The 13,088-nt window shown below is 43.8% G+C and overlaps 1 protein-coding gene across 1 annotated transcript in view; it reads right to left on the reverse strand.

The window, feature by feature from the left end:
- Nucleotides 1-13,088, reverse strand: part of PTPN7 (protein tyrosine phosphatase non-receptor type 7) — a 903,781-nt gene that overhangs the window by 211,660 nt on the left and 679,033 nt on the right. The gene's annotated exons all lie outside the window — the stretch shown is intronic.

Raw genomic sequence — 13,088 nt, forward strand, 5'->3', positions numbered from 1 at the left:
TGAATTATATTAAGAAATGTAGAGTGCAAATAGCAATACTTCAGGAGACACATTAGGAAATAAATGAGTATGTGAATTTGACAAAGAAAGCATTTCAGGAATGATATTCATTAGAATATAATGGACATATGAAAATAAGAGCAATAATCCTGATTGCTAGAGGGGCTCCAATAGTGATAGAAGAGGAGAAAAAGACAATAAACGTGGATTTGTGGTAGTATTCATAATCTCAGCCTATGCCGCACAACAGGGTTGTGATAGTGAGAAAAAGAGTGCATTCAGACAGCAGTAGCAGGACCTACTAGATAAAGCAAGACAACATGAATTGGTGTTGATAATGGGTGACTTAAATGCACATATCAGGACAGACAGAACAGGATATGAGGACTGCCTGGGTCCACATGGGTGGAGCAATAGGAATAAAGAAGGAGAAGCCATTCTAGACATCTGTCTGGCAAATGGCTTGATAGTAGCCAACACATGGTTCAGAAAGAGAGACAGTCACAAGATCACATACAAGAGTAGCCAACATGCAACTCAGGTAGACGTCCTCCTAGTTAGGAAAAGGCACTGGGGTAGAATCCATGATTGCAAAATCATCCCCAGTGAAACAGTTGGTTCACAGCATAAACCAGTAGTTGCCACAATCAGCTGCAAGCAGTGGTCAGAGAAGGCTCTAAGGTCAACAGAGACCAGGCTGAAGACCTGGAAGTTGACTGGAGAGAAAGTACAGCAGTTCAAAGAATTACTCAGGGCTCTAGCACCCCAAGAAGAGGAAGAAATAGGTGGAGTTGAAGAAGAGCGGCAGCGCCTAAAAACAGCATGTGTTAGGACTACAGAAAAGATATGTGGCAGAGCCAGGTATGGAAATAAGGTACATAAGGAAAGCTGGTGGTGGAATGCAGAAGTGCAGGAAGTAATCAAAAGAAAGAAGGAGTGCAGGAAGAAGTGGGAGATTGAAAAGACTGACCAAGCTAGGAAGTACTACTGGTTGGCTAACAAAGAAACTAAGAAAGAAGTTGCATTAGCAAAGAATAGGGCATCAGAGGCACTCTATCATCTTCTGGAAAGTGACTCAGTAAGGGGCACAAAGAAACTATACCAGGTTGCAAGGCAAAGACAGAAAAATAAAGAAGATAGTCAGACACCCTTCATAAGGGATTCCAGCAACAACCTGCTTACCAGCCCACAGGACATCAAAGGCAGATGGAAGGAGTATTTCCAGCAGCTTCTGAATGAAGAAAACCCCACAGAAGTGGTACTGCCCCAGAAACAGCCTACAATGAGAGTAGAAGAGGAGCCCAGCTTAGAAGAAGTAAGAGCAGCACTAAGGAAAATGAAGTCAGGGAAAGCAGCAGGCTCAGATGAGGTCACAGCAGATATGATAAAGATGCTGGGTGAGCTAGGGGAGAAATGGCTCCTGAGGGTACTAATTGCAGTGTGGAGAGAAAGGCGTATTCCAGATGACTGGAGAATAAGCATACTCATGCCAGTGTACAAGAACAAAGGGGACATCCACAACTGTGGACAGCACAGAGGCATCAAACTCCTACCACATTGCATGAAAGTTCTGGAGAGGGTGATTGATAAACGGATACGCAGAACAGTAGAATGTAAGATGGGAGATGAACAGTTCGGATTCAGATCAGGATGCAGCACAATTGACCCGATGTTTGCATTGAGACAGATACTTGAGAATAAACTAGAGAAGAGGAGAGAGTCAAACTGGGCTTTCCTAGACTTGGAGAAAGCATATGACAAGGTCCCAAGAAAGCTGATCTGGGCAGTACTGCGGTGGTTTGAAGTCCCAGAAACATTGGTAGAATTAGTACAGGCTATGTACAAGGACCCAGTGACTCAAGTACGAACAGTGTTTGGCCTCACTGAGGGGTTCCCAGTGGGAGTGGGTGTACACCAGGGTTCAGTTCTGAGCCCACTGCTGTTCATACTGGTAATGGACTACATCAGCAAACAGGTTGGAGGGGTCACAGCAACAAAGCTGCTGTATGCAGACGATGTGGCAGTACAGGCAGACTCTGATCTAGAACTTCAGCAAAGGACAGGAGAATGGAATGCAAGTCTGAAGGCACATGGGATGAAACTAAGCACAGATAAGACAGTGGTAATGGCAGCAGATTGGGGAAATCAGAAGATGCTGAGAAAAGAGATAGATGGGAAGACAGTGGAACAGGTAAACAGCTTCAAGTATCTGGGAGGGGTGGTTGAGGAGAAGGGTAGTCTGAATGAAGAGGTCAAAACTAGAATCAGAGGGGCTGCAGCCAACTGGAATAGAGTATCAGGTGTAGTATATGACAGAAGAATGCCAAAGAAGCTGAAAAGTAAGGTGTACAAGACAGTGGTGCAACCAGTACTACTGTATGGTACAGAAACCTGGGCAGTAAAGGCAGAACAGTTGAAGAAGCTAGAGGTGATGGAAATGAAGTGCCTGAGAAAGGTGGTAGGATGCACACTGCGGGACAGGCAAAGAAATGAGGACATAAGAGCAGAAGCCAAAGTAGCTCCAATTGCAGAAAAGATCAAATAAAACAGATTACGATGGTATGGGCACATGTGTAGAAAAGCAGAAGACAATCTGGTGAGGGAGATTTGGGGCAGACAGGAAGAAGGCAAGAGGAAGCGAGGGCATCCAGCAAAGAGGTGGATGGATTGTGTGAAAGAAGATCTGCGACAGTCAGACATGAGTGTTGAAGAAGGCAGGAGAGTGGCACTGAATCGAGAGAGTTGGTGACAGTTAATACGATACCCCGACCCCATGTAAATGGGAAAAAGGGGATGATGATGATGATGATTTGTGGTAGTACGGTATTACTGGCTAGGAAGGTGGATTATGCTGGTATGTTTTTATATTCTACCAAAAACTGCTATTATGGAGTTTTAAGAATTTTTTGGGGGAGATAATCAGCTTTCCACAGAAAATATTACCTCTAGGTGGAGACTGGAAATTGATTTCAATAATGAGGATGTATTGGGGGACCCAGAAGGGAAAATATAACAAAAGAGGATAGATTTCTGAAGAAATATATGAAGATATTTGACATGGGTGACATGAATTCAGTAGTAGGAACTTATGGAGAATTTACATATTAGTCCCCAAGGTACAATAACTGGGATAGACTGGATAGAAGTGAAATTATATTTCATAGCAATATGTGCATTTAATTGAAAGCTATGACACACATCCAATAACTATTTCAGATCATGCGCCAATAAAAATTAAGATAAAATGCAGAAGTAAAAATGAGTTATTGGTGCACTGGGTAATGAAGTAAAAATGATTAACTAGTGCTTTCCCACCTACCTGTTAAAAAGAGAATAATTTAAGGAATGTGCAGTCGAAATTATTTGATATTAGAGAAAATACAAATTTCTTGAGAAGGGATAGTTACTGAGTGAGATAAAATCAAATGGGGTTTAAAATATGGTAGAAACAAAAGAGAAAGAGGTATGATTAAGAAGTAATAGGAATTATTTAGAGGGTCTGACAGAGGTTAAAAGTATTGCAGAATAAGGGGAATCTAAGAAGATGAGGAGAAGCAAATGCAGAGCGCTAACAAGAAAATAAAGGAGTATTTTTATAATGTGCATGAATTTAGAAAGATTTCTGTTAAGAAACTATTTTGATAACAACTCTAGAACACAAAAACTTAATATCACAGCTACTTAGGGAACAGAAAGTAGGATGGGTTGTCACCAAACTTAGGGAGCCTTTGAATAGGAAAAATAACCAGGGATCCTATAGACAAAAGATATTTCAGAAGTTTTATGAAAATGTGCATAAAACAGTGGAATGTGAAACCAAGAAAGAGCACAAATGGAAATATTTATGGAAGACTTAATTATGCCAAGATTATCCAGAAAAGAAGCTCAATGACTAATATTTATGATAGGAGAAGATGAGGTAAAAAACAGTGATGTATAATCAATCTACAGGGAAGTCTCCAGGAACAGATGGCATTCCTGTGGAAGTTTTGAACTTAGGAGAGAAGAAAGTGATAAAAATCTGAAAGTTTTTGTTTTGACAGTATTTTAAAAGGAAGGAAGAAGCAGTGTCTTGGAAGAAAGCTATGGTGGCTGTATTACCCTAAGAGAGCAAAGATCCATCAGACCCAGCATCATATGGACCCATTTCAATTTTAAACTATAAATGTTAAGTTGTCAATCTCGCCTTCATTCTTGCTTGATGGGTTCGGAGCCGATCCTCGGCGCCGACTCGGCACTTGCTTTAGCTCGAGAACTCCTTTTACCAGCTCGAGGCAGCCCCATATCCCATGATGCAAGGCAGTAAATACCCAGATCTCGTTTGCCGCTTCGCTTGGGAGGTCTTCTTTTTACCAGCTCCTGGTAAGTTGTTCACTTTTGTGAGTTTTAAGCCCCTTTAGTCAAAAAACTTCATATATTTAGTTTTAACTCTAGTTTATACCTTTTCTGACAGAAATTTCCTGTCTCCGTTAATTTTTAGTTAGTCTATCTTAAAACCCTATCCCATCCCCCCCCTGTTAGGGTGTGTGTGTATTGTTTTTATACAATACCCTTTTGGTATTTATTAAGTTAATTTTTGACTGGTGTGTGTGTGTGCGTTTTTTCGGCACCATGTCAAAGGAGAGGGTCTCAGGTTTTAAGAAGTGTGACTCGTGCTGTCAGAAAATGTCTCTGACAGACGGTCACACTTCTTGCCTGTATTGTCTGGGCCCTCTTCACCTGCAGGACTCCTGTGCTATTTGTCACTCCTTCAGCCAGAGAGTCCTGCAGGAGAGACATAACAAACTGGTTCTTAGGGGCCTTCTTAAGCCGGAGGGCTCTCCGGCTAAGTCGGCTCCACCAAAACCAGCTAAAGTTTCCAAGGCCCAGGCTTCTGTTTCTAAGCCTGCGGCCTCGGCTCCGACTCGTATTGAGTCGAGATCGGCTCCGGCTGGAGCCGATTCTGGCTTGTCAAAGCCTTCGGCACCGATGGCTATCGGTGCCGAAACTGTATTGTCCACTTCGATGTCAGCTCCGATCGGCTCCGACACCCATGTGGCACAGGCATCGGTGTCGGCTCCGATCGGCTCCAACACCGTTACTTTAGTGGCTGTATCGGCTCCGGCTGGAGCCGATACATCGAGGCGTTCTGTCGGCTCCGAGAAGTCGGCGCCGACAGGATCTGTAGTATCGGCTCCGATGGCTCATTCCAGGAAGAGGTCGAGGTCTCCTTCCTTGGAGCCGATACTCTCGGCTCCGGCTTCACCTCTTCTATCGGAACGGAGCCATCGGAGCCGATCTTCAAGATCATCCAGGTTGTCAGATCATGACCTAGAGAGAGTGGTCAGTAGATTGCTCAAGTCACAGATACTGGCCCAAATGTTACACAGTCCGTCTCAGCAGACGACTGTTGGTCCACACCCCGTTACAGTTCCTCCTTCAACTCTACCCCAGAGCTTGGAGTTGGAGTCTTCGGGCATGGTTACTGCTACGGCTGGAGGACGGATACCCCCTTCTGTTCCTTCAGCCTCTACTCTTATCTCCTCTTCCTTAGAGGGATTCGGTGGTCGGGCTTCCATGGTCTCCTCCGAGGGGTGAGTGGCATCGGACCCTTGTCCGAGCCCGCTCTTCCCCTTGGAGCCTCGGCCTTGGTGAGCTCGGCTCCGACATCTGCCTCGGAGACTTCCCTTTCGGTGGTCCCTGGAGTTCCTAGCTCTTTGGAGCGGGTTCTCTCGGACCTGCCTGGGAGGGGAGCATTCGAGGTGATGAAGAGTGTACTGGCCACTGGTATCAGTCAGCAGTCTGTTCCCGTAGCTCCTCCCTCTATAGTACCTGTTGACATCTCTGCCACTTCTCTTGCTACAGGACCCAGAGATCCTCCGCCTCAGGTTTCCCCATTGGGAATTTCCCCTCTTCCGAGGATTCTCCTGATGTTTCGGGAGATCCTCCTAGGAAGAGGACTTGTAAGAGGAAGCATGTAGACTCCCGAGTCTGTCACTCGGATACTGACTTTGATGAGTCAGAGGGATCCCCTAGATCCCCTCTGAGGATGTCTCCTTCTCAGACATCCTAGAACTTCTGAAACAGAGGGAAACTGGCCCACCAACAATCCCTCTGAGGATGAGTCAGTATACCTAGAGGCGTTAGGATCTCGGCCCTCCACCTCCTGGGTGTCTCCGCCTTTCGACCCCCTGATGCAGGTTATTGCACGAAAGGCGTGGGCAGCTCCTGATTCTGTAGAGCCAGTCCCTAGGAGGCCTTCTAAATTTATCACTGCCCTAGTGACAAACAATTCCTTACCAAGGGTGTCCCGCTGATGCCATGGTGGTGGCTGCGGCCACCAAAAAGGAACTTGCAGATCCTTCCGTGCCCGTCCATCCTCCTAATAAGGACTCTAGGACCATGGATAGGTACGGCAAGCGGATGTTTTCCTCAGCGACCTTTGCTATGCGTTCGCTGAATTACCTATGTCACTTCACCAGACTCCAAAGGGATATCCTGAAGGAACTGGGAGAAGTAGTTCAGGATCCTACAGCTGCAGGGGCTCAAGAAAAAATTGCTTCTCAGCTAGGAACCCTCAATTCCATTGCAAACTCCTCCATGCGGCTAATATCTTATGCTGCGGATGGAGCGAGTAGAGCCGAGGCACAGGTGTGGCTCTTAGACGCCAAGCCTGGATGCGGCTATGTGATTTTTGGATCCCTTTAAGGCGTCCTTCACAAATTCTCCCTTTGATGGGTCAGCTTTGTTTGGCCCTCAGGTGAAGGAAACCTTGACCAGGTGCGAGCAGGACGGCAAGACTCTTTCTGCTGTTGGAGTCCGTTTTTCCACCCCTTCTAGGCCTTATCCCAAAGGACAGAAGGGTGGGAAGATGTGGTTCCGTAAATCCCAAGGAGTCACGCCGGATTCACGTGGTCAGTTTACACCTAGAGGCAGAGGGGTAACAATAACAGGCGCTCTAGAGGCAGAGGGGGTCCGAAGAACGACGGCAACAGGGTGCCTCTCTCTGATAAGCCCTTTCAGCATCCCTGAGGTGTTGCCCCCCTGTCCCTCCTTGGAGGCAGTCGGGGGAAGATTATCACTGTACCCAGAAGCCTGGCATTCCCTCACTCAAGACAGATGGGTACAGTCGATCATATCCAAGGGTTACATAATTCCTTTCGAGGAAAGTCCTTTCCCCTCAAGTTCCCTTCCAGATGTTCCACCCGGTCTAAGGGACATTGCAGAGTTAGAAATCGCAAAACTACTGCAAAAAAGAGCCATTCAGCCAGTTACAATAGACCATTCAGAGCCCGGAATCTACTCAAGGTTCTTTTGGTCCCCAAAAAGACGGGAGACTGGAGACCAATATTGGATCTCAGCAGACTCAACAAGTCTGTCAAGAAGTCAAGATTCCGAATGGTCACTCTTCAGTCAATTCTGCCCTTCTTACAGAAGGACAACTGGATGTGCTCAATAGATCTTCAGGATGCGTACTATCACATCAAAATTCACAGACGCTCCAGGAGATTTCTCCGCTTTCGGCTGGGGTCCAGTCATTTCCAGTTCAGAGCCCTGCCCTTTGGTCTCACTACAGCCCCAGAGTGTTCACCAAATGCATGGCAGTGGTCACGGCTCACCTGAGACGTCAAGGATTCCAGGTGTTTCCGTATCTCGACGACTGGCTCCTGTCAGCCACCACCAGGCATCAGCTTATACAAGCCAGGGATTACACAATAGACCTTTGTTCTCATTTGGGCATCTCAATCAACTTGAAAAGTCATCCTTATCGCCCTGCCAGTCTATTACCTTCATAGGCGCAAACTTAAACACTGTTCGGATGTCAGCTACCCTTACAGAACAAAGAGTTTCAGACATTCAGACTCATGTCAGGATCATTCTGGCCAGCAAGAAAATACAGGCCAGAATGGTTCTGAAGGTATTAGGTCTCATGGCTGCTGCCATTACACTTCTTCCCTGGCTCGATTCTACATGCGCCTTCTTCAGTGGATGCTGTTCACACAGTGGTCATACCAGCAACTTCCAATGCGTCACCAGATTCTGGTGACACAAACATGCAAAGAACATCTTGCTTGGTGGATCACATCGTCTCAGGTTCACCAAGGCAGGTGCTTTGTACCTCCGTCCCCGATAGCCACTGTCACCACGGATGCCTCCCTGATCGGGTGGGGGTCATTATCAGGGCAGGATGGTTCATGGGGCGTGGCAACCGTTCGAGTACCATCTGCACATAAATGTCCTGGAGATGAGAGCAGTGCTTTTAACGTTGCAAGCCCTCGTCGACTTTCTTCCCGTAGGGACAATTGCAGTCCACACAGACAACATGTCTGTAGTTTGGTATATCAACAAACAGGGCGGAACCAAGTCCTACCCCTTGTGTCGAAGCTCAGACTTTGGCAATGGGCGATCTCCTCTCATCGGTTTCTGGTAGCAACGCATATCCCTGGGAAAACCAACATTATAGCGGACAGATTGAGCAGAGCTATCCTCATGCCTCACGAGTGGTCTCTCAAGCAATCTATAGCGGAAGAGATTTTTCTGGAATGGGGTCGTCCATGTTGCGATCTTTTGCTACTCCCCAAAACAGCAAATGTCCAGACTTCTTCAGCCTCTTCCCTCTATCAGGCCATCCCCAAGAGACGCTCTGACCCAGGATTGGCCCCAGGGACTTCTTTATGCCTTCCCTCCATTTCCTCTGATCCCTCAGGTGATCCAGAAAGCTACCGTTTTGAGAGCCAAATTGATTCTCATTGCCCCTTACTGGCCTCGACAAGTTTGGTTCCCGTTCCTCCATCATCACCTTTTGGTGCAGCCGTGGCATCTGGACCCAGTGCCAGATCTACTGATTCACCAATCCGGTCAGCTGCACCGGTCAATCCCTTCTCTCAACCTCACAGCATGGTTGCTCCACTTCCTTCCTTAGCCAGGCTTCCTTTGATCTCTAACCCAGTTAGAGACATCATAGTAGCTTCACTAAAATCCTCTACCAGGAGGATTTACACAAGCAAATGGAAGCGTTTCTCTTATTGGGCTAAGGCCCAAAATATTGATCCTTTACTGCCCCTGTTCAGGCAGTTCTGGACTTCTTAGCAGAGATTTTTCATGCAGGCTCCTCTTCTTCCACAGTCAGAGTTCAATTGGCTGCTATTTCTAATTTTCATGTCGGGATAGCAGATCATAATATTATGTCCCATAGGCTCTGCAGGGCCTTCTTGAAAGGAATTTTCCTACTAAAGCCTCCAATCAGGAATCCTCCTCCTCAGTGGGATCTAAATTTAGTGCTGACATCCTTGATTCTTCCCCTTCGAGCCAGCTGTTTCTTGTTCCCTGAAATATCTTTCTTGGAAAACTTTATTCCTAGTGGCTATTACATCTGCCAGGAGGGTGTCTGAACTTCATGCTCTTTCGGTTCGACCCCCCTATTTGATTTTTCACAAAGACAGAGTATCTTTGAGAACTAATCCATCCTTTTTACCTAAGGTCGCTTCAAAGAACAATCTGAATCAATCCATTGATCTCCCTGTATTTTTTCCTAACTATTCAGATAGAGCTGAACAAAAGCTACATTATCTTGACGTCCACCGTCAGCTTAGATATTATTTGGACAGAACAAAAAAATTTAGAAAATCTGATCAACTTTTTGTTTCCTATGCGGATAATAAAAAAGGCCTTCCTGTTTCTAAGGTTACCTTGTCCAGATGGCTTTCTTCGGTCATCACTGAAATTTATACGATCAGGGGAAAACAGCTGTGCTCAAAACCTAAAGCACATTCAACTAGGAGTTTAGCTACTTCTACAGCCTTTCAAGCTAGACTGCCTTTGGACACTATTTGTGCAGCGGCCACTTGGGCCACTCCTCACACTTTTGTTTCCCATTACAAATTGGACTTGGCCTCCAGGGACAGAGCCAGTTTTGGCTCTACAGTCCTCAAGAGTTTGTTCCATTGAGCCACCCAGGATAGAGGTGCTAGGGACGCGGTCCCATCAAGCAAGAATGAAGGCGAGATTGACAACTTAACATTAAGAAGTTATGTACCTACCATAACGTTCCATGTTAGTTGTCTTCTCTCTTCTTTCTGCGACCCTCCCTCCTTCCCCCTGGCCTGGACAGACCTTGTATAAGAAACTGTTATGCTGAAGACCATTCAGACCTGGTCCTTTTTCCATCTGTAAGTTTCTTCTTCCTTTGGGAAGCATTTTATGCTTGGTGTTATTGCCCTTTGTCAACAAACGAGATCTGGGTATTTACTGCCTTGCATCATGGGATATGGGGCTGCCTCGAGCTGGTAAAAGGAGTTCTCGAGCTAAAGCAAGTGCCGAGTCGGAGCCGAGGATCGGCTCCGAACCCATCAAGCAAGAAAGAAGGCGAGAGAAGACAACTAACATGGAACGTTATGGTAGGTACATAACTTCTTATTATAAATTATTTATGTGCATGCTAGCTAAAAGAATGGCAAAGGTGTTGCCAAAATCAATAGATATGGAGTGATTTTGTGCAGGAAGGCAATTTGAAAATATAAATACCACAACGATGATCCAGAGGGAAACAGAATGTAAGAAAATAATACTGTTGTTGATGGGTGTTGATGCAGAGAAGGGAAGCATTTGACAAAGTAAGCTGGGATTTTATGAGTAGGGCAATGGAAGCATTTGCATTCCCTGATACAATAATAAGATTAATTAGAAGGCTATATGAAGAATTGGAGGCAAGAATTAAAGTGGGATGGTTCCTCACTGATAAGTTATACTTCAATAGAGGTAGCAGGCTGGAATGTCCTCTTTCCTCTTTGTTGCTTGGCTTATATTTAGAGCAACTGGAAAGAAAATAAGAGCCTCAGAAATTCAAGGAGGTAGTTGGTATGGTAGTCAAGAAGCTATGGATTTATTTGCAGATTATATTATTTTGCACTTGATAAATCCAGAAAAGGACATCCTGGCATTGTGGAACATTTTGAGACAATTCCAGTGGTTTTCAGGATAATAATTAATGAAGATAAAACAATGCTATAGCCGTAAATTATGTATCCACTCATGACTTGATTCAGCCTTGCCCATATTTTGGGGGCATGATAAGATGAAGTATTTCAGAGCATGGATTAAAAAAGGTGTTGTTACGACAGATAAGGACACATGGGAAGAGACTAAAAAAAGATAATACAAAAACTGAGAACTGGAAGTCCTTATTTATTTATTTGTTTGACATTTGTTTACCAGGATAGTCTGTTTGGGTCAAAAGAACCCATTTTCAGTGGAGGTCCGAGGAGCAAAGCTCCAAAGTAGCATACAGTATATACATATGTATTAGTCATTTTTATTTTTAAAGAATAGTAGATAATTAACAGTAGGTAGATAGATTAACTTCATATGTAGAAACATGTCCAAAAACATTATAACATCACATATAGAGCAATGCATCATATATAGAGCAATACAATCAAAAATCTAGGAGTATACGTAAAATAGATTCTTATCTTCAAAACGTTAGAGGATAGGCATCTTACAATCCTATATGGGGTGATAAAATGTACTTTGTAGTTCTTCCTATGAATATGAATAGTAAGATACAAGAAGTGAAAATGTTTTCAGTCCATTTAGCTTTTTATACAAGGCAGGAATATTATTACCAACAAGAGGAAAGAAAGATGTTGGCAATAATTAATAAAGAGTTGACAGAATTTATCTGGGAGAGAAAGAAGCAGAAACTTAAGTGGGATAAGTTGATCCTTCAAATAGAACAAGGTGGTTTAGGATTACCCAATTTGAAGGGATGTTTTAGAACTACAGAGTTAAGGCTCCTATACATATCACAAGCAGAAGGCTATAATTCGTAGTGGAATGGGATGATGAAGTGGGGGGTAAGTAAGGAGACTGTGGGATTTTTGAATGCAAATCCTTAAGGAGAATAACAGCCACCATACAGAATATTGTATTCATAAAGTTCCAGAAAGTATTCTAAGAAATAAGGCCATACATGAATGGAGAATGTACAGAAAATAGGCAAGATGGGGCTAGAATTTACTGGAGAAAACTGGAAAAGGAACCAAGGTATTGGGAGCAAATAACTAGAGAAGGAAAGGTAATAGAGTGGGATGAAACCAAGAAGACATTTGGACTGTAGGTTAGAGACTGCCTTCCCTATCAGGGACTGATGTCAACAGTATAGGCAAAGAAAAAGAGATATGAGTGAAAGACCTGTTTTGGTAGAGTTTTTCGTCAAATCTGGAACAGAAGCTGCAGTTAAAAGTGGGATAATTAGGGTATATAATATACTGCACAGTAACTATAAGAATCAGTCAGAGGAGGATAGAGAAAATTAGGAAGAGAGACTTGAAAAGCAGTTTACAAGGGAATAATGGGAAGATATATGTATGGCTCCCAAGTGTGCAACAAAGTCCAGAAGGTTTAGGGGTTTTGCTTAGAAGTGTTTGCATAGGTATTTTGCTCTGGTAGATTGCAAATGTGGGCGGTGTAATGGGGAAGAAATAGACAACGGGGAACTTTTTTTTTTTGTGAGTGTAATGAGTTGGCAGATTTAAAAAAAAAATCTTACAGATTACTTGTCAGAAATACTGGGGGATCAAATGGCTGTAACTGAGGAAGTGACTCTTTCCAGCTGGATACAGGATCTGAATTGCCTAGACATTGTAAGGCCTTATTAAGTTTAATTTTGTTGTCTGCCAAAAAAGCATTTGCAAGAAAATGGAAATCAAAATATAACCCAATATAAATAAATGGAATTTGTGGAACAATACATTCAGGTTAATGTTCAGGAGGAGGTGTGAGGTTTAAGGGAAAGCAGGAATTGAGTTATTTTATGTAATGTAAGACTGAAAGATTGTTAGAAAGAAAACATGTAATATTTAATGTTTGTAAATAGAAAAATGCTAAAATGTTTATTTTCTATTAATGTATCTGTGTCTGTGTCTTAAGTGATATTTTAATGAAGGTGTCAAAAAAAAAAAGAAAATACAATTTCAGTAGCAAAATTAATCATTTGCAGAGCGATAAGATACGTAATTGGACAGCCAGATGGATAGAAAGACAAAAAAGAGGGAGAGTGACACCTAGACATAATGATTTGTAATCTTGGAATCTGTACTTATTGTCTG

Source organism: Protopterus annectens, chromosome 7.part0 (genome assembly GCF_019279795.1).
Source record: "Protopterus annectens isolate FY-2018-M chromosome 7.part0, PAN1.0, whole genome shotgun sequence".
NCBI classification, from domain to species: domain Eukaryota; kingdom Metazoa; phylum Chordata; order Ceratodontiformes; family Protopteridae; genus Protopterus; species Protopterus annectens.